The sequence below is a fragment of the Heterodontus francisci genome, chromosome 27 (genome assembly GCF_036365525.1).
Source record: "Heterodontus francisci isolate sHetFra1 chromosome 27, sHetFra1.hap1, whole genome shotgun sequence".
In the NCBI taxonomy this organism is placed as follows: Eukaryota; Metazoa; Chordata; class Chondrichthyes; order Heterodontiformes; family Heterodontidae; genus Heterodontus; species Heterodontus francisci.
In genome coordinates this window covers 43,618,139-43,642,087 of record NC_090397.1, presented here as the reverse complement: position 1 = coordinate 43,642,087, position 23,949 = coordinate 43,618,139, and the positions used below count along the sequence as shown (strand labels likewise).

General features: G+C 43.2%; 1 protein-coding gene across 20 annotated transcripts in view; it reads right to left on the bottom strand.

Annotated features, from left to right (window-relative positions):
• magi2a (membrane associated guanylate kinase, WW and PDZ domain containing 2a) overlaps positions 1–23,949 on the bottom strand; it is an 899,048-nt gene that overhangs the window by 329,653 nt on the left and 545,446 nt on the right. The window contains exon 1 of one of the 20 annotated variants that reach the window (XM_068059218.1): positions 21,425–21,490. The exons of the other annotated variants lie outside the window; for them this stretch is intronic. The gene's annotated coding sequence lies outside the window, so the exon portion shown is untranslated. Of the gene's footprint in view, positions 1–21,424; positions 21,491–23,949 lie in introns of those variants that run through there. 20 annotated transcript variants of the gene reach the window in all.

The window sequence follows — 23,949 nt, the reverse complement described above, 5'->3', positions numbered from 1 at the left end:
GAGAATTATTTTGCACATTCATCTTCAAAGTAAGCACCCTCCCAGTCGTCACTTCTTGTGTTGATCAATGTGTCATGTCTGTGCTTCTGGCTCCCTTTCTTAGAACGATGCGCCAGAGTCTGTCCGCACAGCCTTACCCTTGCTTTTCGATCTCAGTACATTTGTGCCAAGATAATATCTCTCCTTTCTCAGCCTTTGGCTCTATTTTCTATGCAGGTCTAGCTCTACATTAATAGTGTTTTCCCTCATTTTGTCATTTTGACTTTGAAGCTCGAGCACCCCTCATCACATATTATTCAATCTTTCTTGATCTCTAACCTTTTCCAACTTAACCCTTTTGAATATTTCCAGAACCTTTCTAAGTGATATTGATTAACTTATTGTTGTGCCCTTTTGTTAATATCAACAATGTGACCATTACACAATATTTAAAAATGGTAACAAAATCCATAAGCCCCCATTTAACAAAGGAATCCTTTCCAAGTACTTCAGAAGAAAATCAAGTTCCAGTTAAACACTAGACTAAATGTTATCAGCAGTTCACAGACACTAAATTGGGTTGCCTCCAGTCCATGGTATTTTTTAAACTTATTCATTTATAGGATGTGGGCACCACTGGAAAGAGCATTTATTGCTCATCCCTATCTGGCTGCCCTTCAGAAGGTGGTGGTGAGCCATCTTCTTGAACCGCTGCAGTGTGTGTGGTGAAGATACTCCCAAGGTGGTGTCAGGGAGGGAGTTCCAGGATTTTAACCCAGCAATGAAGAAGAAATGGCAATATACTTCCAAGTCAGAATGTGTGTGACTTAGAGGACAACTTTAAAGTGATGGTGTTCCCATGTACTTGCTGCCCTTATTAGGCGGTAGAAGTTATACTAGCACAATTCAAGAGACCTGTTTTTGTGTCTGTGTATAAGAGTAGGTGTTTGTTTCCCAAATTAGACTCGAACAAGTTCATTTATAGGACAGGAGAGGCACTTGATAGTACTGATTCATTAACTTAAAAAAATTCTATAATAGTAAAAAAACACAGATTTTGGATGTCGGAAAAGATGTTAAGCTGGCAAAGTGGATCATGCAGGTTTGCACTGTTAAACATGCCACTTTAAGAGCTTCTGCTCTCTGTTTCTTCCAACAGCAACTTGTATTCATATAGTATCTTTAACGTAATAAAATGTCCCAAGGTGATTCCCAGCAAAATTTGACACCAAGTCACATAAGGTGATATTAGGGCAAAGGTTTGGTCAAAGAGTCAAGTTTTAAGGAGTGTCTTAAAGGAACAAAAAGAGGTAGAGAGCCAGAGGAGTTTAAGGAGGGAATTCCAGAGCTTAGAAGCTAGGCATCTGAAGCCGCAGCCACCAATGGTGGAGCGATTAAAATCGAGGATGCTCAAGAGGTCAGAATTAGATGAGCGCAGGTACCACAACAACAACAACAACTTATATTTATATTGCACCTTTAACATAATAAATCATCCCTAGGTGCTTCACAGCAGCATTATAAAACAAAACATGACACCGAGCCAAACAAGGAGACATTGGGCTGCATTTTATTATGGTGATGGGGGCCCTGGTGGCGGACCAGAAGGTGGGGGGAGACCCTGCCTCAGCCCTCCGTCAGACCCCGAAGCCATTTGACGGCGGGCAGGCAATTAACTGCGTGCTCTTGGTGTAATATGGGTCTGAAAGGGTTAATGTTGAGAATGCGTAAAGAATACCTACTATGATAATATAAGTGATCACATGAGGGAGACTTGAAGAGAGATGCAGCTTGGCTTCAGAGGAGTCACACGGACCGGTGTGAAGCTGTACATAGTTACAATGTACTAAAGGTTACTGTTCTAATTACTCAAGACCAAGGAATCTCTCCAAGCTAGACTAACTAAGCATATTAGGTGGCAGCGCTCGTGAACAATGGTAGTTCTTACCATGCAATACCCAGAAAAAGAATTTGAAGAAATACTTTGAAGAGAGCTGATCTGAAAATAGCGCATGAGCTGCAGAACTCAAGAAGAGGTTGTGGAAAAGCTCCAAGGCTCCACACCCAGAGGCTGGGATTTAACCCTGGGCGGACGGGAGCTGGCCACCGACTGAAATGTCAGTGGTGAACCCGCTTCCGCCTCGCCTGGGGATCTGACCCGCATTTTGCAGGTTACCGGGCTTCAATTTGTTTGAAGCAGGACTTCCACCCGCTTGAGGTAGGAAGTCCCGTCGAATAGAGCTGCCAGGCAATCAGGTCGGACCACCACTCACCCCCCACAATGACGTGGAAGGGACGGGCGCTCTGTCCCTGGCAACGCTCCCACCCTCCCCAATAACCTTACATTTCATTCCTTGCCCTCTCCCCCAAAATAATTGCCTTGCCTATCTGACCTCCCCCTGCCCCCCCAAAGTTCAAAAACTTTTAACTATACCTCTTCCCACCACCCCCTAGACCAATCAGATAAATTTGACCCCGCTCCCCCACTGACATAATTACCTGCTCTCTGCTCCCCACCAGTGTTCCGCCTGACAACACTGATCATACAACCGACGGCGCAGGAGTGTCAGCCACCAACTGCAATATCAGAGCTGGACAGCCGGCATTACAAGGTAATTAATTAATTCCTTAATTTACATTATTTAACATATTCAAATGGCAGTTCCGTTGCCGAATGGCTGGGGGGGGAGGTGCTGCCATGAGGCCTCACCGCTGCCGATATCAGGCCAGACCTTCCGGGCGTCGAGCCTCTCCATGGCGGGCCTCTCCAGGAGGTATTTCCGGGTCCCCCCCGCCACTACCCCCAACATCGGGGTGTTGGTAAAATTCAGCCCTGTATGTACTAAGGAATCAGGAATTCTCTCTCTTAAGTATCACAGAATCATAGAAAGTTTATGGCACAGAAATAGGCCACTTGGCCCATCATGTCTGTGCCGGCCAAACAACGATCCACCCAGTCGAATCCCACCTTCCTTCATTTGGTCCGTAGCCCTGCAAATTACGGCACTTGAGGTGCATATCCAGACTGCTTTTGAATGAGTGGAGCGTTTCTGCCTCAACTACCCTTTCAGGCAGTGAGTTCCAGTCCCCTGCCACCTTTCGGGTGAAAAAATGTTTCCTCATTCCTCCTCTAATCTTTCTACCAATCACTTTAAATCTATGCCCCCTAGTCATTGATCTCTCTGCTAAGGTAAATAGGCCCTTCACCTTCACTGTATCCAGGCCCCTCAACATTTTGTACGTTTCAATGAGATTTCCCCTCAGCCTTCTGTGTTCCAAGGAGAACAACCTCAGCCAATCCAATCTTTTCTCATAGCTGCATTTTTCCAGTTCTGGCAACATCCTCGAAAATCTTTTTTTACCATCTCTAGTGCAATTACATCCTTTCTGTAATGAGGTGACCAGACTGCACACAGTACTCAAGTTGTGGCCTAAATAATGAGTAATACAGTTCCAGCATAACCTCCCTGCTCTTATATTCTATACCTCAGCTAATAAAGAAAAGGATTCCATATGCCTTTTTAAACACCTTATCGACCTGTCCTGCTACCTTCAGGGATCTGTGGACATTTACTCCAAGGTCCCTCAATTCCTCTACACTTCTCAGTGTTTTCCCATTGATATTGTATTCCTTTGCCTTATTTGACCTCCCCAAATGCATCACCTCATACTTCTCAAGGTTGAATTCCATTTGCCACATTTTTGACCATCTGACCAGACCATCAATATTTTCCTGCAGCCTACAGCTATCCTCCTCGCGATTTAGATTTAGAGATACAGCACTGAAACAGGCCCTTCGGCCCACCGAGTCTGTGCCGACCATTAACCACCCATTTATACTAATCCTACACTAATCCCATATTCCTACCACATCCTCACCTGTCCCTATATTCCCCTACCACCTACCTATACTAGGGGCAATTTATAATGGCCAATTTACCTATCATCCTGCAAGTCTTTTTGGCTGTGGGAGGAAACCGGAGCACCCGGAGGAAACCCACGCAGACACAGGGAGAACTTGCAAACTCCACACAGGCAGTACCCAGAACTGAACCCGGGTCGCTGGAGCTGTGAGGCTGCGGTGCTAACCACTGCGCCACTGTGCCGCACGGACAATCTTTGTGTCGTCTGCAAACTTCTTGATCATGCCCCCTACATTTATGTCTAAATCATTAATATATACCACAAAAAACAGGGGACCCAGTACTGAGCCCTGTGTAATGCCGCTGGAAACAGCGTTTCAGTCACAAAAACACCCTTTGTTTCCTGCCAATTTTGTATCCACTGTGCTGCATTTCCCTGGATCCCATTGCTTTTTTTTTTAAACCAGTCTGCTGTGTAGACCTTGACAAAAACCTTGGTAAAATCCATGTAGACCGGATCAACTGCACTAACCTCATCTATCTTCCTTGTTACTTCTTCAAAAAATTTGATCAAGTTAGTCAGACAAGATCTTCCCTTAAATCCATGCTAATGAAGGAAGTCCAACATCAACTAGAAGACACGACCAGGACGGGAGTAATTTCTCCTGTTACTGAACCTACAGAATGGTGTTTGGGAACAGTTCCAGCTCCTAAACCTAACAGTGATCTTGGCTTTTGTGTAGATTTAACTCAACTTAATAAAGCTGTGGCATGAGAAGTCCATCCAATATCCTCGAAAGCTTGGAAACGTTATCCAAAAGTACTGTCTTCATGAAGCTTGATGCGAATTTTTGGCAAGTTCCACTGGATAAGAATTCAAGGTTATTGACAACCTTCATTGTTTTAACTGTCTACCATTCGGTATCACATCAGCACCGAAAAGATTCCAAAGAATTATGTCAAATATTCTAAGGGCCTTAAAGGGGTAATAGGCCATATGGACGGCATTATAGTTCATGGTGAATCCATTAAAGAACATGACCTGAGGGTTAGAGCGGTTTTGAATCACCTACAAGATGACAGCCTAACTCTTAATGAGAAGTGCGAGTTTTCAAAAACGTCCCTCCATTTTTTAGGACACATTGTCAGCAGCAATGGCATAATGGCAGACCCGCAAAGGATGAAAGCCACTAATGAATTCCCACTTCCTATTTCTGTCCAAGAAATTCATCATGTGCAGATACAAGATAAAGAATGCAACTATATTCACTAATATTGCAAGCAAGGCTGGCTGCAACTGAGTTCCAGTGGTAACAGGATTAAAATCTTCTTCAAACACAGAAGACACTTTACCATAGTGGATGGTTCATTGGTATATGACTACAGACTTGTTATTCCAGTCACTCCGGGTAGATAGCCTGCAGAAAATACACCAGGCTCATACGGGGATAACTAAATGTAGAGCACGGGCTCAGGTGTCCCTATGGGTGCCGGGTATATCGAAAGATATCGAAGAAATGATTTCAAATTGCCAGGTATTGCACAGATGGAATCAGAGGGAACCCCTTATCTCGACCCAATTCCCAACCAGACCGGGGGAACTTCTAGCGATGGATCTATTCATATTTAATGGAAAATCCTACCTGATTGCCATCGACGACATTTCAAGGTGGATAGAGGTTAAACGTTTGTACACAACAATAACTGAAGCAGTCGTCATTCGAGTGATACAAGAAATCTTTGCAACACATGATATACCTGACCAGATAGTGTGGGATAATGGACCACAATTTGCAAACAACTACTTCACGCACTTTGTGGAAAAAGTGTGGATTTGTACATTTAACAAGTTCGTCTAGATATCCCCAATCTAATGGAGAAGTTGAGTGAGGAGTCAGAACGATTCAAGCACTGTTAAAGAAAAATCAAGATTTTCAAATGTACTTCTGAATTACAGAACTACTCTATTGCTATCTGGATTTGTGCCATCAGAACTGTTGATGGGAAGGAAGCTTCGAACACAACTTCCAATCCTACCCAAAAAGTTACTTCCAGGGCTACAAGTCCAGGATTAACAGAGAGTTCAAGACAGAGAAAAGTCTTACTGAAAGCAACAAGCCTATAATTAGAATAGGAAATACTGTACCAGGAACCTACCAAAGTTGACAAAAAGTATGGGTATGAGACCAAAGCAGAGGAGTAATCATCCAGAGAGATGAGAAACAACAGCAACCTTATTTAGTACAAACTTCAGAAAGCACAAGAAGAAGAAACAGGAGGAATCTTATTCCTATTGTCATGAAGACCCCCACCTGCCAAGAATGAGGCATATTAATTTCATCATATGAACATTAATTTTAAACTGTTGCTGGAGTGAAGAAATGACTTGTTTTACAAGAGATCACCTGACACTTGGCTGGTGGACATTTGCATACTAAGAGACAGTGCTTGGAGAGACAAAAGAATTGCTCACTGATTCAATTAACAGAGATTGGACTGGGCAATGGTAATCCACATTTTGTCAGGGTAAGAGAAAGCACTACACCACCCGCTCCCCCCACACCCTCCTGCCCCCCCCCCACCGAGAGCTTTGGAATCCACAAAAGACGCGGGAGAGTTGGTTGAAAAAACTTAGTCACATGACTAACCTGCTGGCCAACTTGGATTGTGCTCACAGGACAGTTTGAAGACACAGATGGCAGACTGCAACAGAACCTGGAACAAGAGAGCTTCTCTTCTGGCTGGCTCTCTCGCTTTCTCACAAGCCTCTGGACCCAGTGAAGAAACATAAACCTCAAGAGAGAAAAGACTCCTACCTTGAAACAAATTGAAGCGTGCACAGTGCCCTAACGAACAGCAAGACTTACTGGCAACCAAAGACTCCACGTTTAACTTAAAGGACCATAAATAACTATCAGATATTGCCTCAAACTTTTCCCCTTTATTCTTTCTACCTTTTCTGTCTCTATTTGCACGTATGTTTATCGTGTATGCATGCTAGCAGAGTCATGTCGCGTATTCATAGTTGTTAATCAGATTAGAGATTAAGATTAATAAACTTCCACCTTTCTTGTTTAAATCTAAGAAAGACTGTCTGATTGATTTCTTTGCCTTGGAACTGGAAAGCGGTAAACAAGATGGCGTTTTTAAAATCAAACCATGTGATGGTTAAACCAGGCAAAGGCTGAGAGGCAACCCCTAGACCCCTTCACACCTGGTCGTAACACTATTCATCAAAGAGTTTTGGACATCTATACATTTGGACGAACCAGAAGTTGACCCTGAAATTCAGAAAGCACTGGATACTAGAAACCTCAATGAAGGCCGTCCAAGTCAAGAAACAAGAGTTCAGAGATAAGACTACCTATCTTCTGCATCTGACAACGACGTGATCAAGGAGAGTTGTGAAGCCTCCTGACAGATTGGAATACATGATGTCAGAGACTTGGGGGAAATGGGGTAGTATGTCGCCCCACCTTGCACAAAATTGAGATGGAGGCAGCAAGAGGCCCTTAAACTGCCAATTAATGCCGCTTAAGGGCCTCAATTGGCCTGAGGCTGAAAGGCCGTCCTCGGCCAATCATAGGGCCGACAGCTCAGCAGTATCAGCAGCACCACTGGGAGTGGTGGCCACAGCTGGTACTGCAGAGGCCTCAGGCCCAAGCCCAATGCTGGAACCCGGGACGACGCAGATAAGGCAGGGTCGCTGGGGCCAGTCTGGAAGGCCCTTGCAAGGGAGGGTGGGGCACTGTCGTGAAGTCCAGAGGGAGGGGAATCCTTGGGGTAAGTTGTTCCTGGTGGGGGTCCTTCATGGACCACAAATTTCCCATGGAGGAGGGCTCCCCAAGCCCGCAGGGTGCCTGCCTTGTGTTGCAAGGCGTCCTCCCCGCATGGCGGAGCCCCCCCCTCCCCAATTAAGGGACTAGGCCCTTAATTGCTTAAGGGGCTCAATTGGCCATCATCGGCCTGTCCCGCCCTCAGGGAGTTTGTTTGGTGACGGGGAGGCAAGGGGGTCCTCCACTCCGTCACCTCCCCCTACCACCCGTTGCGATACTCCGTGCCCTCCCGCCTCCTTGTCAGTCTTAGGGAGGCCCATAAAATCTCTGCCATGGAGGGGCAACGACATGGAGGGATTTGAAAACAAAGATGAGAATATTTTAAATTGAAGCTTTGCTTGAATGGGAACCAATGTACATCCCCGAGCTTAGGGGTGATGAGTGAACATGACTTGATGGAACTAAGGATACAGGCAGCAGAGTTTTGGACAAATAAAAGTAAAATACTGCGAATGCTGGAATAAAAACAAAAAGTGCTGCAAATACTCATCAGGTCTGGCAGCACCCCTAGACAAGCTGTTCCAGTACAGCAACAACACTGACATCTACCCGGCAATGTGGAAAATTGCCCAGGTATGTCCTGTACACTGAAAGCAAAACCCGGCCAATTACCACCCCATCAGTCTACTCTCGATCATCAGTAAAGTGTTGGAAGGTGTCATCGACAGTGCTATCAAGCGGCACTTGCTCAGCAATAACCTGCTCAGTGATGCTCAGTTTGGGTACTGCCAGGGCCACTCAGCTCCTGACTTCGTTACAGTCTTAGTTTAAACATGGACAAAAGAGCTGAACTCGAGAGGTGAGGTGAGAGTGACTGCCCTTGACATCAAAGCAGCATTTGACTGAGTATGGCATCAAGGAGCCCTTGCAAAACTGTAGTCAATGGGAATCAGGGAGAAAACTCTCTGCTGGTTGGAGTCGTACCTAGCACAAAGGAAGATTGTTATGGTTGTTGGAGATCAATCATCTCAGCTCCAGAATATCACTGCAGGAATTCCTCAGGGTAGTGTCCTAGACCCAACCACCTTCAGCTGCTTCATCAGTGACCGTCCTTCAATCATAAGGTCAAAAGTGGGGATGCTCGCTGATGATTGCACAGTGTTCAGCATCCTTTGCGACTCATCAGATACTGAAGAAGTCCATGTAGAAATGCAGCAAGACCTGGACAATATCCAGGCTTGGGCTGACAAGTGGCAAGTAACATTCACGCCACACAAGTGCCAGGCAATGACCATCTCCAACAACAGAGAATCTAACCATCTCCCCTTGACATTCAATGGCATTACAATTGCTGAATCCCCCACAATCAATATCCTGGGGGTTACCATTGACCAGAAACTGAAGTGGAGTAGCCATATAAACACCGTGGCTACAAGAGCAAGTGACAGGATAGGAATTCTGTGGTGAGTAACTCCCCAAAGCCTGTCCACCATCTACAAGGCACAAGTGAGGAGTGTGATGGAATACTCTCCACTTGCCTGGATGGGTGCAGCTCCAACAACACTCCAGAAGCTGGACACCATCCAGGACAAAGCAGCCCACTTGATTGGCACTCCATCTGCAAACATTCACTCCCTGCACCACCGATGCACAGTGACAGCAATGTGTACCATCTACAAGATGCACTGCAGCAACGCACCAAGGCTCCCTCGACAGCACCTTCCAAACCCGCAACCTCTACCAGCTAGAAGGACAAGGGCAGCAGATGCATGAGAACACCACCACCTGCAAGTTCCCCTCCAAGCCACACACCATCCTGACTTGGAACTATATCTCCGTTCCTTCACTGTCGCTGGGTCAAGATCCTGGAACACCCTTCGTAACAGCACTATGGGTATACCTACCCCACATGGACTGCAGCAGCTCAAGAGGCATCTCACCCACCATCTTCTCATGGGCAATTAGGGATGGGCAATAAATGCTGGCCTGTCAGCGATGCCCACATCCCCTTAAACGAATTTTAAAAAAAGACAGAAAGAGTTAACATATCAGGCCAATGACCTTTATCAGAGTTTTGGATGACCTCAATTTACGGAGGGTAGAATGTGGGATACTGGCCAGGAATGTGTAGGAAGAGTCAAGTCTAGAGGTAACAAAGACATGGATGAGGGTTTCAGCAGCAGATGTGCTGTTGCACAGGCAACGTTATGGAGGTGGAAATTGGCAGTCTGAGCGATGGCATCGATATGAAGTCTGAAGCTCATCTCGTGCTCAAATATGACATCAAGGTTGTGAACAGTCTGGTTCAGCCTTAGATAGTTGCCAGGGAGTCAGTAGCTTGGGGACAAAGTTCCTAGTAGGGACTGAAAACAATGGTTTTGATCTTCCCAATAGTCAGTTGGAGGAAAACAGGAAAGCAGTCTGATAATTTCAAGTCATTGGAGGAGTTGGGAGAGGTGGTGGCGAGGCAGAGCTGGGTGTTGGCAGTGTACATGTGAAGACTGATGCTGTTTTCAGATGATGTAGCCGAGGGGCAGCACGTAGATGAGAAATAGGAGCCAGCCAAAGATAGATCCTTGGGGGACCCCAGAGGTAATGGTGGAAGAGTGAGAAGAGAAGCCAGCGATATCTGGCTATGATGACTTTTCTATAGTTCTATTGTTGGAAGGTGGGATTAGATTAGGCGCAGACACGATGGGCTGAATGGCCTCTTTCTGTGCCATAACTTTTCTATGGTTCTATAATGAGAGAGATAAGAATGAAACAAGGTGAGTGCATTTGCATGCAGCTTTATTTTATTCATTTATGGGATATGAGCATTGTTGGCAAGGCCGGCATTTATTGTCCATCCCTAGGTGGCAGTGACCCATCTTTTTGAACCACTGCAGTCCATGTGGTGTAGGCACATAGTGCTGTTAGGGAGAAAGTTCCAGGATTTTGACTCAGCAACAGTGAAAGTACGGCAATATAGTTCCAAGTCATGATGGTGTGTGACTTGGAGGGGAACTTGCAGATGGTGGTATTCCCATGCGTCTTACTGCCCTTGCTCTTCTATGTTCGGAAGGTGCTGTTGAAGGGCCCTTGGTGAGTTGCTGCAGTGCATCTTGTAGATGGTACACACTGCTGTCACTATGCCCCAGTGGTGGAGGGAGTGAATATTTAAAGGTGGGGTGCCAATCAAGTGGGCTGCTTTGCCTTGGATGGTGTCGAACTTCTTGAGTGTTGTTGGAGATGTACTCATCCAGTCAAGTGGAAACTATTCCATCACACTCCTGACTTGTGCCATGTAGATGTTGGACAGGCTTTGCTGGGTGGGGCGGTGGTGGTCAGGGGATGAGTTACTTGCCACAGAATTCCAAGCCTCTATGACCTGCTCTTGTGACTACAGTATTTATATTGCTGTTCCAGTTAAGTTTTTGGTCAATGGTGGCCATCAGAATGTTGACTAGAGGGCGGGTGGGGGACGAATTCAGTAATGATAATGCCGTTGAACGTCAAGGGTAGATGGTTAGATTCTCTCTTGTTGGAGATGGTCGTTGTCTGGCACTTGTATAGCGTAAATGTTACTTGCCACTTATAGCCCAAGCTTGAATGTTGCCCAGGTCTTGTTGCATGTGGGCACAGACTGGTTCAATGTCTGAAGAGTTGTCTGAACAACTGAACACTGTCACCAGTGAATATCTCCACTTCTGTCCTTATGTTGGAGGGAAGGTCATTGATGAAGCAGCTGAAGATGGTGGGACATAGGACACTACTCTGAGGAACTCCTGCGGCGATGTCCTGGGGTTGAGATGATTGGCCCCCAATGAACACAACATCTTCCTTTGTGACTCCAGCCAGTGGAGAGTTTTCCCCTGATTCTCATTGACTTCAATTTTGCTAAGCCTTCTGATGCCACACACAGTCAAATGCTGCCTTAGTGTCAGAGGCGGTCACTCTCACCTCACCTCAGCTCAGCTGGACGACAGTGAAGAGATGTTGGAGGAGAATTGTGCGGTCAATCATATCAAAGGCTGCAGACAGGTCAGGAATGACGAGACGACAATGTAATGACATCATAGTGGGAATCATGAACAAATCCCCACATTCCACAATTATGTTTTACAATCTTATAACACACCAATTTACTGAGTTATAATGCTGCCTACTTAGCAAGCAAACGCGGGAGCTTGGACTATCAGTGACAGTTATGGAGACCCAGCAAAAAGGTCTCTACTATTGACCTATTGGAGCTTGGTAAGTTTACTTGTGATAGTTAAATAAAGTGTGCCAAATCTGCACATTGGAAATTCATGGCAGTACAATAATTTACAAGTCCCTTTTGTGTTGTAGAAACAAGACTGCATATTTTTTCCCTCCCACACTAAATGAAAGCATATGATGTGTCATGCAAGGACATCAGAAGTATTAAGCCATTTTTAAAACAAAAGATTCACTAAAACATTCCCTGCCCAATGTTATGTTGCATGTTCTTCGGGCCTATGTTTAGGAAGGATTAAAACTTTCAAATTTGCTGTGATAATGTAAGATTGTTACTTTTCTAAATCTTGGCTGTAATTCTGATGCCTTCACAGGAAACTACACGAGAAATGAATGAAATAATATTCAGCAGCATGCTGAGCAACAAAAACTACTACACAAAGAATATAATCCATTGTCTACGTATAAGTACACAATCCTTGCTGCCTGACTGTTAACCAGTTAAACATTTAAACCAAATAGTCAGATTTTACTGTTGCCCGTATTGATTCAAAATCTAAATGAACTTGACATACATTGGCTGCAACCAAATGGCAGTGACAGAGTATACAACTACTTTTAAAAAAAGCAATGACAAGGGAGATGATCATTTTTGACCTTGAGACACTTTGTGACACTTAAATACTGCAGTCATCTGGTATGAATCAGACTGCACTTGATTTCTGATTTCATCTCAAATGGATCATCTAAATTCTCACGTCAAACATCCTTTTACCGAGTACACCATAGAAATGGCACTTCTATGAATACAGCTAAAATCAAACCACTTTGTAGCAAAGTGTTATTACACTGCTTGGCTTACAGAAGATTTTTCCAGAATTCCTGCTGAGGCTATGTTGCAGTGAGAAGAAAAATTCAAACCCCCAGTAACATGAAATCTTGATGCCAACAATCATTGTTCTCAGTTCCCAGAAGTATTTATTTCCTTGTTCTTTTAAATTTTGTACACACTTTCATGTCAATTATCGATTCAGTTTATATATTTATCTTTTTATATGTGCCAGTAAAATTTTTTTAGCTGAGAGAAGATTGTATTCTCTGTGACTGTTCTACATATTGGGGTAGAGTTTTGGCTAGTAATATCAGCACAATCTGGATGTAATCAGCTGAACCCCTGCAAAGGATTAGGGAAATTCCAATGTAAGTTAGTGTTACGTTAGTGTTTCCAGGATCTTTATTTACACTGGTTTCTGCTCCCTTTACCCTATTCCCACTAAACTGTTGATCACTCAACTTCCTTTCCCCAGAGAGTGAGCCTGTGGAATTTGCTACCACAGAAAGCAGTTGAGGCCAAAACATTGTATGTTTTCAAGAAGGAGTTAGCTATAGCTCTTGGGTCTAAAGGGATCAAAGGGTATGGGGTGAAAGCAGGAACAGGTTACTGAGTTGGATGATCAGCCATGATCATAATGAATGGCGGAGCAGGCTTGAAGGGCCGAATGGCCTACTTCTGCTCCTATTTTTTCTATGTTTCCTGGCTCCCATGTAAGCTGTAATAAAAACAGGAAACACCGGCAATACTCAGCAGATCTGGCAGCATCTGTGGAGAGAGAAACAGAGTTAACGTTTCAGGTCAATGATCTTTCCTCAGAACTCTGTTCTGAGTTCTGATGAAAAGTCACAGACCTGAAACGTTAACTCTGTTTTTCTCTCCACAGATGCTGCCAGACCTGCTGAGTATTTCCAGCATTTTGTGTTTTTATTTCAGATTTCCAGCATCTGTAGTATTTTGCCTCTGCCCCATGTTAGCTGATATTGTTAACAATTTCCTCTCCTTAGGTACTGTCCTTCTCTCCTTCCAAATTGCTGTCATCACTCCCCTCTTCAAAAAAAAATCAACCTTTGTCCCCTCCGTCCTTGCAAATTGCTGCCCTATTTCCAACACGCTCATTCCTCTTCAAAGTCCTTGAATGTGCTGTTGCCTTCCAAATTTGTGCCCATTTTATACCAGAACTCCATTTTTAAATCCCTCCAACAGTACTGAAACAGCTCTTAAAGTCACAAATGACATCCTATGCGACTGTGACAAAGGTAAACTAGCCCTCCTCACCTTCTTTATCAGTCTTCAGCATTTGACACAGTTGACCACACCATCCTCCAATGCCACTCCACTGTTGTCCAGCAGGGGACTACACTCACCTGACTCCATTCCCACCTATCCAGTCATAACCAAAGAATCACTTGCAATGGCTTCTCTTCCTGCTCCTGCACCATTACCTCTGGTTCACCCAAGGATCTATCCTTGGCTTCCTCCTATTTCTCATCTACTTGTTGCCCCTTGCAACATCATCAAAACAACATAATGTCAGTTTTCACATGTTTGCTGATGACACCCAGCTCTATGTCACCACTACCTCTCTTGACTCTTCCATTGTCAAACTGCTTTGTCCGACAACCAGTACTAGATGAGCACAAATTTCCTCCAAATAACAGAAAGACCGTCTTCAGTCCCCACCACAAATTTGGTATCCTCGTCACTGAATGTAAGCCTCTCCCTGGCAACTATCTGAGGCTGAACAAGACTGTTCGCAACCTTGGTGTCATACAGCGATAGGCACCAACATGCTTCACCATGGACATTTGCCGAAATTATTGGCTTAGCCACAGACTTGGGGACAATTAATCTGTATATAAAAAGTGTATTGCCAACCTAATGCCATCAAAACATAGTCCAACTTAAAACACATTTTCCCCTACTTAGTACCTTGCATTGTTTTTGCTTGCACAAGTAGTCAATGTCTCCCTGCCCACTTAATGTAGCTATGCAGAGAACTTAGATGTCCATCTGCCAGGAGTGATCTTGCTCTCTTTCTCTCCCCCCCACCCCCCCCCCCCATCTCTCGCTCTCCCCCTCCGTGTCCATCTCTTTCCTCTCTCTCTCTCCAGCCCCCCGCCGTGTCTATCTCTTGTCTTTCTCTGTGTACTACCCCTCTCTCTCTCTCTCCACCCCCACCCTGCTCCCCGGGCTGATGTTTGTTTAAAGGGCTGTCTAACTCTCAGCATGCTCACTCAGCTGGTTGCTGGCCTGCTTCCTGCTCTCCCCCCCGTAGCAGCCATTCCCATTCCCGCTCATTCCCTGAACCGCACAAAAACAGCATGGGTGGCCGATCCCATTGTGCCCGCGCAGCGAACTGCCAATCAGCACTCTGTCACAGTGTCACAGACACTGTGCAATCACAGACAGGCATCCAGTGCTCGTCAGACGCAGGTCCCGCCTATCCCCTCCGTCTGAAGTACACTTCAACAGGAGTGCCATCAATCAAAGCCAAGCCACGGGTGCCCGCTGTCAGTCACAGAGGATTGGCGGGCTGGATGGAAATCTTCGGTGGGCTGGATTCTGGTCCGCGGGCTATATGTTGGATAACGCAGTTTTAAAATAACCTAGCTGCAAGGTTATTTTCAAACACAAGTTTAAAGGTTTGGAGCAAGACATTTAAAATTACCATGGACCTCAAAATCTTTACCAATGACATTGATGTCCATGTACGGACATGTTGCCAACCCCTGTTGTCTCCGTAAACTTGAGCTCATCCAAAAGTTTGCTGTCCATGTCCTAACTCCCACAAAGCCCCCTTCACCCATCACCCCTGTGCTCGCTGATGTACATTGGTTCCGGGATAAGCAACGTCTTGATTTTAAAATTCTCATCCCTGTATTCAAATCTCTCCATGGCCTTGCCCCTCCCTACCTCTGTAATCTCCTCCTGTCCTACAACCCCCCATGATACCTGCACTCCTCTAATTCTGGCCTCTGAAGCATCCCTGATTTTAATCGTATCACCATTGCTGGCCGCACCTTCAGCTGCCAAGGCCCGAAGCTCTGGAATTTCCTCCCTAAATCTCTTAGCTGCTCTACCTTGCTTTCCTCCTTTAAGATATTCTTTATGACTTAACTAAAAAAGGTGCATATGAGAGATGTATGGTTTATAATACAAGTAAGAACCAGGCTGAATATTGAAAGTTCAGAGGGGAGGTGAAAAAACAAATAGGCAAAACAAAGATAGAGTATGAGAAGAGATTGGTAGCTAACATAAAAAGGAATACAAAAGTCTTCTATAGGCATATAAACAGTAAAGGGTCGTAAAAGGAGGGATGCCAATTAGGTACTTTAAAGGGGATTTACGCATGGAGGTAGAGGGCATGGCTGAGGTACAAAATGAGTACTTTGCATCTGTCTTTACCATGGAAGAAGATGCTGTCCAAGTCATGGTGAAAGAGGAGGTAATTGACAGACTAGATGGGCTAAAAATTTATAAAGAAGAGGTATCAGATAGGCCTGCGATACTCAAATTTGATAAGCTATCAGGACCGGATGAGATGCATTCGAGGATATTGAGGGAAGTAAGGGTGAAAATTGCAGAGGCACTGGCCATAATCTTCAATCTTCCTTACATGCAGGGGAGGTGCCAGAGGACTTGAGAATTGCAAATGTTACACCCTCATTCAAAAAGTGTAAAGATTAGCCCAGCACGTACAGGTCAGTCAGTTTAACCTCGGTGGTGGAAAAACTTTTAGAAACAATAATCCGGGACAAAATTAACAATCACTTGGACAAATGTGGATTAATTAAGGAAAGCCAGCATGGATTTGTTAAGGCAAATTATGTTTAACTAACTTGATTGAGTTTTTTGATGAGGTAACAGAGAGGATTGATGAGGGTAATGCGGTTGATGGACTTTCAAAAGGCATTTGATAAGTGCTGCATAACAAGCTCGTCAGCAAGGTTAGAGCTCATGGAATAACAGGGATAGGACCAGCATGGATACGAAATTGGCTGAGTGACCGGAAATAGCGTAGTGGTAAACTGTTGTTTTTTGGATTGGAGGAAGGCATATAGTGGGATTTCCCAGGGGTCAGCGTTAGCACCTCTGCTTTTCTTGATATATATTAATGACCTAGATTTGGGTGCACAGGGCATGATTTCAAAATTTGCAGATGACACAAAACTTGGAAGCAATGTGAACTGTGAGGAGGATAGTGATAAATTTCAAGAGGACAGGCTGGTGGAATGGGCGGACAAGTGGTGGATGGATTTAGTGCAGAGAAGTGTGAAGTAATTCGTTTTGGTAGGAAAAACGAGGAGAGGCAATATAAAATAAAGGGTACAATTCTACAGTTGGTATAAGAACAGAGGGACCTAGGGGTATTTGTGCTCAAATCAGTGAAGGTGGCAGGACACGTTGAGAAAGCAGTTAATAAAGCATATGGGATCCTGGGCTTTATAAATAGGAGCATAAAGTACATAACCAAGGAATTTATGATAAACCTGCATAAAATGCTGGTTCGGCCTCAACTGGAGTAGTGTGTCCAATTCCGGGCATCACACTTTAAGAAAGATGTGAAGGCAATAGAGAGGGTGCAGAAAAGCTTCAGGAGAATAGCTCCAGGGATGAGGAACTTCAGTTACGAGGATAGATTAGAGAAGCTGGGGCTCCTTGGAGAAGAGATGATTACGAGGAGATTTGATGGAGGTGTTCAAAATCATGAGGGAGTAGACAGGGAGAAACTGTTCCCACTGACAGATTACCTACATAGGATTACATACATAGAATATATGGTACAGAAACAAGCCATTCGGCCCAACCAGTCCATGCCGGTGTTTATGCTCCATCCAAGCCTCCTCCCGTCTTTTCTCATCTAAATCTATCATCGTAACCCTCTATTCCCTTCTCCCTCATATGCTTGTCTAGCTTCCCCTAAATGAATTGAGAACCAGAGGACACTGATTAAGGCAACTGGCAAAAGAAACAACAGTGACATGAGGACTCAGCTAGCCCCCTATTTCTCAATCGCTGTGTATCACATCGCCAGTGATCTAACAGATCAGCTCTAACAACTTGTTTACTTCAACAAAATCGATCTAAGCAGAATGCATTAGGTTTGGGTGGCAGAGTATGTTTGAAAACCAATGCGCTGTGCCACTGGGATCAGATCATTTATCTACTGGCAACAATTTTTTGTAGTGGATTCTTCTTGCTAGATATGTCCTCAGTATTATGTATTTGCAGCCATTTTGCACATTGCCAACATGATCATTTTTGCTATTGGCAGCAAGACCCAGAGCAATGCTTTTCTGAGATCTAGTAAACAGTAAATGATAACTGAGGCCAGGGTGGAGATACAGGAAGGACCAGAGTAAGTGGGGAGGGGAGTGAGGGGGGAGTGGGGGTGGATGGTTCATAATATGAATCACTCATTGGTTCAGAATGAGGATATTTGGGTACACTTACAACATATAATGTTACTAAGAGATCTCTTATGACATTAGTCACCAGCTGTCTACAACAACTTGCATTTATATAGTGCCCTTAACGTAGTAAAACATCCCAAGGTGATTCACAGGAGCACCTTGAGCCTGGAACATGGTTCTTGATTTTTACCTCAGCCTGGCTCTTCCATTAGGTCCTGGAACTTTTGTTCCTGCTCTGAAGCAACGCCCTTGTTCTGGTTCTAATTTAGGAAGTCACCTGCCCTAATGCTCCAGAACATTACTCTCTATCTTTTGCTTTGCTTAAGAAAAATTAAATACTTAAATTACTAAGTTTTGCATCTAGTGTGCATGGCCATATCCTTCAAGGGCATCATGCATCCATAGGGCAAACATTGTGATTGCATTAAATGACCATTATTTAATTTTACCATATTGATCTGTTCAAATGTACAATTGAGTAAATGTCAATGAATAAAAAGTTAATTCCATTCATTTGACAGAAAGGAAAAGCAACCAATTTAACAATTAATCACCTGTAATCCCAATCAATTTTATTTTCAAACTACCATTCACGAACTAGCAAAAAACACAAAACTGCCCAATTATTGTTCAACAACTTTTCTGCAGCTTCTTTCAGCAACTATTTGCTTCTCCATGCTTTGAGTCCACAGGTCAGAATTGGAACTATAACGTAATAGACATCATTCTCAAAGAAATCACTGCACGTATCTATTTTAAATTAGACATTTGTATAATAATTCTCCACTACACAGTTCTTCTCCTGTCTTTTGGGTATGAAACTGCAATTTCACCAAGTTTGAAAGCTTACAGCAGGGGCACTGGAACTGGCTTCAGCATCCATGGAGAGAGAGGAAACAACAAAGAGAAAGATTGGCTAGGAATGGAGATAGAAGGAAAGCATTAGGCAGAGTAACAAGGAGATACTTGTACTGATGCCCCGAAAAACAAAACTGAAGTAGAATTCCATTTACAGCTCAGTAAGATTGATGGAAGAGGTAATAAGCTGTTGTCTGAATGTTACTGATAATGTCTGAAATTTCTTAGTTAAATAACATGTAAGATTTAATGTACGTCAAACAACTATCTTGTCGACATCAAGTGACGATGAAAGAATCTGCAGTTCCCTTTTCATGCTTTCTATCCATTTGTTAGTTAAGAACAAGTGGTAAAGGAACATTCCTCAATAGAGGGAAGAGTTGATATAAATCAATCTCAAGTACAGAACGACACGTGCCAGTATACTAGTGATACTTTTCATGCAATACAATCTCTATTTGTTTGAAGTGCTTTCAGTTCCATCTCCATGCCTCAGTTTCAGGTGTCCTCCAAATATCCATTGCTGGTGCTCTCCTCTTAACTGCATGCTGTCCCTTAGCAACATCAACAGATTTGGGGACAGTTTTCACACATACAATTATGACAAACCTTCCCTCAATCCCTGCACCATCTCTGTGCTGTCAGACTGCTGATCTAACATTCAGCCTTGGATAAACCATGATTTTCTCCAGTTAGACAAAGGGAGGAACCAAGCCTTTTTCTTCAGCCCCCACTACAAACTCAGTACTCTTGTCATTGACATAGCCACCGTCTCAGGCAGAAGTATACCGTTCACAATCTTGGCATCCTATCTGACCCCTAGTTCAACTTTTGATTCCATATCCTTTCCATCACAGGGACATACACCTCTATAACATCTGTGGCCTCCATCCCAACTCAGCCTGTCTACAGCTGAAATCACAATACCTGCCTTTGTAAACTTCAGACTCAACTATTCCAATGCTGTCCTGGTATCCTGGCCAGCCCGCTGATCCTTCTCCTGCACAAGCTTCACCTTATCCAAAACTCTGCTGTCTTTTTCCTTTCTCACATCGTCCCACTTGCCCAACTCCCCTATCCTTTCTGACCTACTTGTTTCCAGATTTCCAACCACACACATTTAAAATTCTCATCTTGTGTTTAAATCATTCAATAGCCTTTTCTCTCCCTCCCCTCCCCATCTTTATGACCTCTTGCAATGCTGCAACTGTTTACCCTCCAAATCTCTGTTTCTCTGACTCCAGCCTCTTGTGCAGCCTTTGGCTCAAGTTTCAAAAACAGCATAGTGTAATTCCTAGGGACACAGTGGCTACTTTTCCACAATGAATACATTGCACACTTTGCTAACTAACATACATGCTCATCTACAATTACCAAGCTTCTGCATTGCCTTTAAGTAAAAAGTGAAAGTAAATTGTACCAAAAAAAGGAAGTGTGTCCATCTCTTAATTGACACATCTTGATATCATAATCCATTTTTAGTGCATTGTAACTCTGTACTGAAAGCACTAGATTCCAACCCACAATAATAATAAACTCAGAGAGACTGCAAAACATTTGCAGTGACATTAGTATCTTTATTGCAACAAAACTTCTTTAAATACAGGAATTATGGTTATTCTTTCACCAAAGACTTCAACAGAATCAAAATTTCTCACTCTGGAAAAAGTGACATAAAGCTGCCCATGTTCAAAAACACGTCTAGGAATATAAATACAAATTTTGTCAAGAGTCTGGCCTTGTGATTTGTTTATAGTTATAGAATATGAAAGTCTAATTGGGAACTGTTTTCTCCTGAGTTGAAAAGGCGGGTTAAAGTCTGATGGGCTTAATTATTATAGGAATAAAAACCCTATTCCCTTCAAATCTGCCTGTTATAAAAGCTGCATAAAGCTGTTGACATGTAAAAATAAGTCTAGGACATTAAATGCAAACTTTGTTAAGATTCTGGTCTTGCTGTGCGCTGATTGCTGTTTTTTCCCCTCCACCAATACCACCACCCCCCCCCCCCCCCACCACTCTGCTACCACCACCAATCATTCATACTCAGCACACAGCAGAAAGTTTATCGGTGCCATTTTCCAGGAAAATAAAAACATTCAGCAGAGGTTTATCGTCATATTTTTGACTGCAACAAAGTGTTCCCCCCCCAACCTCAAATGCTGCACCCCACCCATTCTATCCCAACCCTTTGCCCCTCTACTCCGCCGATCAACTTTCTGCTGTGTGCTGAGTGATAGTAACATTTGGGTACTGAGTATACCAGGTGCAGATTCTCCCTGACAGTTATGAAGGTCTGTTGTTTTTAAAGCTAGGATGAAAATTTTCACATCTATTAGAAATACTTCTTGGTCTTCTAGGGATTTCAAGTTGAATACTGCAACAGGAGCTCCACAAATACAGGATCTTAAGTTAGTCTTTTATAGCTGAATTCTCGAGTGTGCACTAAACTTACCTCTCAGTGCACATATGAAAAGCTTGAACATATCTACTGTATACCTGATCTCTTGTTTGGAGCCAAAACTAAACGTTCCCATGCCTGGCTTGTGCTGGATATGTTTTATTGCAGGTAGGTAGAGTTATGGCTGACTTCTCGAGTGTGTTCATGTCAAAACACTGAACATATCCACTGTACACGTGATCTCTCATTTGCAACCAATCTCAAATCTAAAAATAGTTTGCATTTCTACAATTGACCTCTGTTGCAGTGGAAAATGGCGCTGATAAACTTTCTGCTGTGTGCTGAGTGCTGGCTCTGCCCATCAATTAAACCCACTGACCAATCAGAAAGGTGCGGACAGACAAAAAACATGTAATATTATTGATTTGTATTCTTGTAGGAAACCTTTTTTTGATGGTGGTGGAGGGTGGGATTCTTTCCACACTTGAATTCAGGCATGTTTCGTTTCCGTAAAATACAAATGTAAATTTGTTTATAATTAAGTAGTTTGGTTGTAAGTTATATCCTGTCCTGAAAATGCACAGTGAAAAGCATCTGCATTTCTTATAATTTATACAAATTTATGTTTTATATGTGGCACATTTAATGTAAGTAGGCCATGATTTACAAGTAACGAAAGCCCATTGCTTACCAGAGAATACAGAAAGATAATTTATGATTTAATAACCATTTCAGTCTTCTACGGCATTAAATATTTACACAATTTCTACCTGTTAAAACAAAATAAACCTGCTGTTGTGGAATAACACTCAATATTGATTGGGACCCTCAATAGTAATATTTTCCACTATTAATACTGGCCCATAATTTGCTGTCAAAATAACGGCAAGGCTAAAAGCATTTGCTGTTTTATAAACAGATGCTACATTGACTTCAGGAGAGGGAAGATGCACGATTAGGTGTGGAAATCAAAAAGTTGTTGTTCGAGATGTGTCGCTCCACCATGAGCTGTGCAAAAATGGCATCATACTGTCTGGCTGATCATTGAAATGCACAGAATGGTGTAAAGTTGCTGCACTTGCATGGTCGATAGAAACTAAACTCAGCACAGAAATATAGAGCTGACCTGAGGAGGCACAAAAGCCTGTTTTGGAGCTATTTATGGTCTGTGCATCTTTAATTAAGCCTGGAATTAGTAATTAAGAGATTCATTTAATGATGTGTTAATTGTTAATTACTGTCAATGACTCTCTGTGGCAATGAAAATTAACTATCAGAAGTGTGGAGTCTCATTTCTTCAGGTTTTTATTGTTGTTGGATATTTTAAAAATGTGAAATTTTATTTTGTTTTACTTTTCCTTTCTGTCTGTTTTCCTTTTCTCTCTCTTAATCCAATTACACTTTCTCTTGTTTTGAATTCACCCACTCTAAATTACATTTAGGGGGCATTGCTGGATCTGGTGCTGGGAAATGAGGTGGACTTAGTGGACCAAGTGTCTGTGGGGGAGCTCTTGGGTAAGAGTGATCATCATATCATAAGGTTTAGACTTGTAATGCAGGAAAGCAAGGAACCAAATAAGGTAGATTGAAAAGGGCTAATTTCAATGCAATGAAATGGGATCTAGCCAGGATAAAATGGAACCAAAGTCTGACAGGCAAAACTGTAATGCAACAATGGGTTATCTTTAAGGAAGAGTTGCTTCAGGTATAGGCTCGGCACATTCCATTAAGGGTGGAAGGTAAAGGATCCAAAAACAGGGCTCCTTAGATGATAAGGAAGATAGAGATTATGATGAAACAAAAAAGAGGGTATATGATGCATGCCAAGTTAATTCTTCAAGTGAGAACCAAGCCAAATACAATATTTTGAGAGGGGAATTGAAGAGGAAAATAAGACTGGCAAAGAGAGAATATGAGAATAGAATGGCAGTCAACATAAAAGGGAACCCAAAATATCTTCTACAGGCATGTAAATAGTAAGCAAGTAGTAAGAGGGACAAAAAGGGTAATTTATACTTAGAGGTACAGGGCGAGGCTAGAATACTTAATGAGTACTTTGTATCAGTGTTTACTAAGGAAGAGGATGCTGACAAAATATTGGTAGAAGCAAAGAGAGTAGAGGCAATGGAAAGGGTAAAAATTGAGAGCGGGGATGTACTGGAAAGGCTGGCTATGCTTAGGATAGATAAGTCACCTGGTCCGGATGGTTTGCGTCCCAGGTTACTAAAGGAAGTGGTGGTGGAGATAGCAAAAGGGCTTGCCATAATTTTCTAATCTTCCCTAGATAAGGGGGAGGTGCCAGAGGATTGGAGAGTAGCAAATGTGACACCCTTATTCAAGAAAGGGTGTGAGATCAGTCCAAGCAACTACAGGCCAGTTAGTTTAACATCTGTGGTGGGTAAGATTTTAGAAACAATAATCCAGGGGGAAAAATCAACAGGCGCTTGGAGAGGTTTGAGTCAATTAAGGATAGCCAACACAGATTTGTAAAAGGCAGATCATGCTTGACTAATCTATATGAATTTTTTAATGAAGTAACAGAGAAGGTTGATGAAGGGAATGTGGTAGATGTTGCTTATGTGGATTTTAAGAAAGCATTTGATAAGGTACCATGTAAAAGGCT